Source organism: Mytilus californianus, unplaced genomic scaffold (assembly GCF_021869535.1).
Source record: "Mytilus californianus isolate M0D057914Y unplaced genomic scaffold, xbMytCali1.0.p SCAF_13, whole genome shotgun sequence".
NCBI lineage: Eukaryota > Metazoa > Mollusca > Bivalvia > Mytilida > Mytilidae > Mytilus > Mytilus californianus.
In genome coordinates this window covers 19410771-19417649 of record NW_026262615.1, presented here as the reverse complement: position 1 = coordinate 19417649, position 6879 = coordinate 19410771, and positions in this window count along the sequence as shown.

Sequence of the window (6879 nt, the reverse complement as noted above, 5' to 3'; positions counted from 1 at the left end):
TTTCTTATGTAATTAAGTTTTCAATCAGGAAAATAAAAAGCTACCAAACTGTAAAAAAGGTGTAATGGAGTAAAAAGAAGATTCGACAACCGAAGAGCTATCCAAAAAAGAATCGCGATCAATGGACAAAAGACAAACCAGGGAACAAATAAGACACACAAAGACAAACAACACCATTTAACATTAAAAACTAAAAACAAATAAGAAACACGGACCCCGAAAAAAATGGGGCGACCTCAGGTCCTCCGGAAGGGTAAGCCGGCCTTCTTGCAAGACACCTGCTGTCCAAAAAATCACGGTAATTGCGACAAGCTCTCGAGTAAATGTGCATATGACAAAATCGTACACAATACATATAGACAAGATACAAATTATCAAGAAACACAGTGCTTTATTTCAGTTCTTCATCTTCACAGTCGCTGCATGATTTTCAAAAATCATATCTTACAAGGTCAAGACGACCACCTTGAGCGGCCCCCATACCCCCTGCCGTAATGCAGCCTCTCTATGTGAGGCTGGAGGGACATTTCGTGTCCCTTTTGTCTAATTTGTCGAAACTGTACCATTATTTTTTGGCATGCTACGCCTATGCACAACAAAAACACAACATTAAAATGTAATACACACAGAAACTAACTATAATATAACAATGGCCATTTTCCTGACTTGGTACAGGACATTTAAAAAAAAAATGTGGGTTGAACCTGGTTTTGTGGCATGCCAAACCTCCCGCTGTTATGGCAATGTTAAATATAACATTAAATTGACAACATTACATGACAAGATTACAATACAAATAAACGGGAGAACATATAGGACAAAGAAACACAAGAATAATAGCTAACAAAAGGCACCAGGTTTAAAATCCAATACACCAGGCGTGCGTCTCGTCCACACAAGACTAACCAGTGACGCTCAGATGAAAAAAGTTTGAAAGCCAAAACAAGTACAAAGCTGAAGAGCACCGAGGACCAAAACGTCCAAAAAGTTGCGCCCAACACGGCCAGGGTTTTCTGCCTGGGACAAGAACATCCTTATTATTTAGAATAATTTATAATTTTGCAAACAGTAAATTTTATAAAATGACTATATAATAAATATACATGATAAAACCGAAGTGGGGACTAACTACAGAAGAAAAACGGATACATTACATAACACAACTTAATCCAATACATAAAAATACACAGCCGAGTTAGCCAATGTGACGTCACATTTGAAATTCTAAAAAAACACACAAAGTGACGTCACATTTGAATTAGTAAAAATATTTCCCAAAAATAAGATAGGATTAGGATTGATTAGCATTAAAACTATATTCGCGTTGATAATGGTTTATCTTTGTTTAAAAACATTTTTTTTCATTATATACATAGGATGAATTATTATTCACGAGTAACTTTTATTCGTAGACTTTGTAAGTAAAAGTTTCTAACGAGTTTGAAATAAAGTGCGAAATACAATTTTCCTTGATGATTGTTAATGAATTTGTTTAAACCACGAAATCAAATATCCATAAAAGTACATCGTTTCATCAATCCACGTAATTGACCCAAGGTTACGCAAACAAATATCAATAAGTATCCAATCTGAATAATCTTTATTGTAAGTTATTGTAGTTTAATACATTTAGTTAGTAATTTTTTATACACCTGATCATTCATTATCTTTCAACTCGTAAGCGCTGTTAAAATCCAGGAAATGTCATTTGTTTCTAATACGGTCTGTTTATAAACTAGAAGCTCTAAAGAGCCTGTGTTGCTCACCTTGGTCTGTGTGCATATTCAACAAAGGACACTCTCCAACATTAGACAAGAATAGAATTCATGACAAAAATCTGTTTTGTTGATCTTGTATTGCTGATCATTTAGCCTTTTTAGTTTATCTCTATCTTCTTTATATAGTTTTTACTCAAAACACAAAAGAGGATAAAATTATCCTCATTTAAGGGCAATCACTCCTATAAAGAGTGACTATATCGGCAAAATTTGACTTGTTAGTAGATCTTGACTTGCTGATCATTTTTGTGATTTAAAGTGTATCTTCATCTATTATAAAATTCTATCATATATAGCAAAACGCCAAAAAAAGGTGAAAATCGTCTTTAAAGGGCAATAACTCCAATAAGGAGTTGTCTGACCATTTCCTTCATATTGTCTTCATTGTAGATTCTGTTTTGCTGATCACTTTTTGCCTAGCTAAGTTTCTTTTTGTCTATTATAATTCTAAGATATAAGGCAAAAACGCAAAAAAATTGGTCAAAATCATCATCGAAGGGCAATAACTCTAATAAGGAGTCAGTTGACGATTTCGACCATGTTGACTTATTTGTAGAACATGTCTTGCTGATCATTTTGAAGTTTCTCTGTATCTATTATAGTTTTCAATTTAGTAGGCTAAAATGAAAAAAAAAAATGGTAAAATTTGTCATTTAAGGGCAATAACTCCTATAAGAAGTCATCTGACAGTTTAGACATGTATAGACAATTGGTAGAGCTCAACAATCTGAACAAATTTGCCCTGGTCAGATTTTCTCTCTTTATAATGGTTTTCAAAATAATAGACAACACTTGCATTTTTACCCCCTATGTTCTATGTTTAGCAATGTTGGCCATCTTGGTTGGCAGGCGGGGTCATTGGACACATTTTTTAAAGTAGATATCCCAATGATGATTGTGGCCAAGTGTGATTAAATTTGACAAAGTAGTTTCAGAGTAGAAGATTTTTGTCAATGATACAAATTTACGAAAAATTGTTATAAATTGACTCTTAAGGGCAATAATCCCTTAAGGGGTCAATTGCCAATTTAAGTCATGTTGACTTATTTGTAGATCTTACTTTACTGAATATTATTGCTGTTTTCAGTTAATCTCTATCTATAAAAATATTCAAGATAATAACCAAAAACTGCAAAATTTCCTTAAAATTACCATTCAGGGGCAGCAACCCAACAACGGGTTGTCTGATTCTTCTGAAAATATTATTGCAGATGGATCTAAACTTGATGAACATTTTTATTTCATGTCAGATTTGATCTAAATGCTTTAGTTACAGAGATATAAGCCAAAAAATGCATTTAACCCCTATGTTATATGTGTAGCCATGTTGGCCATGTTGGTTGGCAGACGGGGTCATCGGACACATTTTTTTAAAAAGATACCCTAATGATGATTGTGGCCAAGTTTGGTTAAATTTGTCTTTCTGTTAACAGTTTATCTCTATTTATAATATTATTCAAGATGATAACCAAAAACTGCAAAATTTCCTTAAAATAACCAATTCAGGGGCAGAAACCCAACAACTGGTTGTTTGATTCGTCTGAAAATTAATGGGTAGATAGATCTAAACCTGAAACACTTTGGAGCCTATGTAAGATTGCTCTAAATGCTTTAGTTTCAGAGATATAAGCAAAAAACTGCATTTACCTCCTATGTTCGTCGGCCATGTTGGTTGGCAGACGGGGTCATCGAACACATTTTAAAAACTAGATACCCTAATGATGATTTGGTACATATGTATATTTGGGCATATCAGCATCGTCCCTGTGTGCTTCTTACATTCGGGTCACCTTACAATATGTATCAACCCCTCTGTATCAGGCACGAGGATGACATGCCAGGTTCGTGCATCTGCTCATGATATTTTAATCAAATTATCTATTTACATACATGTATACCATGTGCGTCTATCTCCCACCTTGTCATGCAGCACCGTCTCTTGGTGGCTTTTGCAGTTAAGTTACATATCCAATAAATTGCCAATTTATTAAAAGCACTTTTTCATGTTGGCGTGTGCCTGAGAAGGAGGTATAACACTTGTAAACGTATTTATGCTGTATGTTGTAAAGAATATATTTGTTATATGTGTATGCCCTCCTGGGGACCTAATTTGGAAAAAAAATGTCTTATCTTATCGTATATGTGTGTGTGTGTGTAGTTTATTCATGTTCAAACTGCTTTTTCTTTTCTTTTGATGTATACTTCATTATTGTTTTATTTTGTTGTTTAAACAATGTCATATTGTAATATGCTCTTTGTGAGCCCATTCAATGGAATTAAAACATCTTCTTCTTCTCTAGCGTCCATCTTATTCGACTTATCTGCACGAACCTACCCATTATATCAATTGTTAATTTAGCACTGTACTTGTCTTTGAAGATGCATGAAATTTTTGCCATTGGACGTTACGAAATTGCAAACTCTAAATCGTCCCGATTCTAAAGTTATGAATAAACATATACCTGTCTCATAACACCTCCGGTACAAAAAGACAAATTTGATACCATTCTTCAAAGACCCGGAGTGATTTAGAACTTAACATATTGTATATACAAAAAACAGTTTAATTTGGATGTAACACGTCTTCTGATTGGCTGAATGTTTTTTTGTCTATAAGCCCATAGACATAATTTTGTCATGTGACCGTGACGTCATCAACGTTTTTTCATGATTTACTCCTTAAAAATCAAATTTAGAATTAAATTATAAGGAAAGACTGTAATATTTTTTTCTATCTATTCGAAATAACCTAAAAAATGTGGTTCACACTTTTAAAAAACCCACTACGCGGTTTATTCAGTGTGCACCACATTGTCTTTGCAGTTTGAGAGGAGAAGATTTTTGTAAAAGATTACAAAAAATTACGAAAAATTGTTAAAAATTGACTATAAAGAGCAATAACTCCTTAAGGGGTCAATTGACAATTTTGGTCATGGTGACTTATTTGTAGATCTTACTTTGTTGAACATTATTGCTGTTTACAGTTTATCTCTATCTATAATAATATTCAAGATGATAACCAAAAAACTGCAAAATTTCCTTAAAATTACCAATTCAGGGGCAGCAACCCAGCAACGGGTTGTCTGATTCATCTGAAAATTTGCGGGCAGATATATGTCAATCTTATGAACATTTTAACCCACATGCCAGATTTGCTCTAAATGCTTTAGTTTTAGAGATATAAGCCAAAAACTGCATTAAACCTCTATGTTCTATTTTTAGCCATGGCGGCCATTTTGGTTGGTAGGCGGGATCGTCGGACACATTTTTTAAACTAGATATTTTTGTCCTGTAGTTTCAAGAGGAGAATATTTTTGTTAAAGTTAACGTCGACGGACGACGACGGACGCCGGACGCCGGACGTTAAGTGATGAGAAAAGCTCACTTGGCCCTTTGGGCCAGGTTAGCTAAAAATAAGGAGATATGGTATAATTACCAATGAGACAAGATTTCACTCAACCCAAAATGAGGTAGAAGAAAGTAACTACTAGACGTATATGTACCGATATGACATAGTGAAAACAGTTCAAACGAGACAACTATCAGCTTGATTTATTATACTGTAACTTAAGACATTTCAGCGTAGTCGTATTCTAGTTTATGTGGTTCCTATGATGGAAGTGTGAAAATTAAGAACACTATTATAAAATATGGACAAAACGGAACATAAATTTGCATTCAGATCATTTGATTACGTAAGGAAACTTCTAGTTAAACAAACAACTGTCGTGATTGTTTGATTGATTTTTGCTTGGCTAACATAAATTGAGCAATGTCGATTACCGGAATTTATATTGAATACATTAAGGTTTTTATTGGTGATCTCATTATTAAAAGGCGAATGCTAATATGTACACAAATAATCTAATCTGGACTGTTCTGGGTCTCATTTTATAAAGTGACAACCTTTCTTCTGACCGTGTTGGTTCATAACCATCGTAATAAATTCAATCATCTCCATCTTTAAGTATGTTTTATTATCTTACCATCTCTAAACTGGGTTGGTATAAAAACTTTCGTGTACACTTTGTCACCTTGATGCCACACATCGTAACTAGTCCAAAGGTTCTGGTATGCATACATGTATAAAATGTACCCATATCCATAGTCTATTGCTTCATTGTAAAAAGTCCATTTGACAGATTTTGCAACTGTGTAACCAGCCACAGTTATTGCTATAAGTATTGAGGCGGCTGATATTAACAAAAGTGTATGCGAAAGAGATAAGCATCTCATGTTTGAAAACTTCAACTTAACAACTAAATTATGCTGAAACTCAACAGCAATGTTAAAATGAAATGATAGAGCTCCGTTCTTTTTTGTTCTGATAACTAATACTTTAACCAATGAAATGTCTGCCTTCCAATTTGGGAATGAATGTATCAATAGGTGAGGATCTCCAAAAAATATCCAGAAACAGATCTTTGTAAGTCGAATGTGGACACAGAATCAGTATTTCAATCAGATTGAGGCAACAATGCCTTTAAATAGAATCATGGAACAAAACAATAATTCAGTGTTCGTGATAATATTCCGTTTTTAATTTTGTTTTTATAAAAATATAATACTCTCAGTTTAAAAAGGTAGATATGTATGATATGTATGATAATTTAATACATATCAACAATGGAGACAAATCCAGATGTGATTAAGAAGATTACTGTCATACGCGTATACAAGCTTATAGTCTTTGATCACTGCTTTTGCCGAAGTATAAAGCTGAATTCATATAACAGTGCGTGAGTATTTGCTTGAAAAAAGAAAAACATATAACATATCAAAAATCAAATTTCAACATTCATTTGACATCTACAAAATTAGTGTTAACCGAATTTGTACTTGCAAGGAGCAACATGAAGAAACAATGACAAAGCCAGATTATACGTCACGTCAAACATTTCAAAAGAAACCTTTGAGTATGAGAAACAAATGAAAATTAATTTCGAGAAATGTAGTCTTGAAATTACATCACCGATAAAGAATGCACTTGCATTTGTTCATTTGTAATTTGCATATCTTGTGTATCAATACCAATGCATCCTTATGATAAATTGATTAGATACATTGACCAACATTTAGTCCTGGATTGTATTACGTGCAT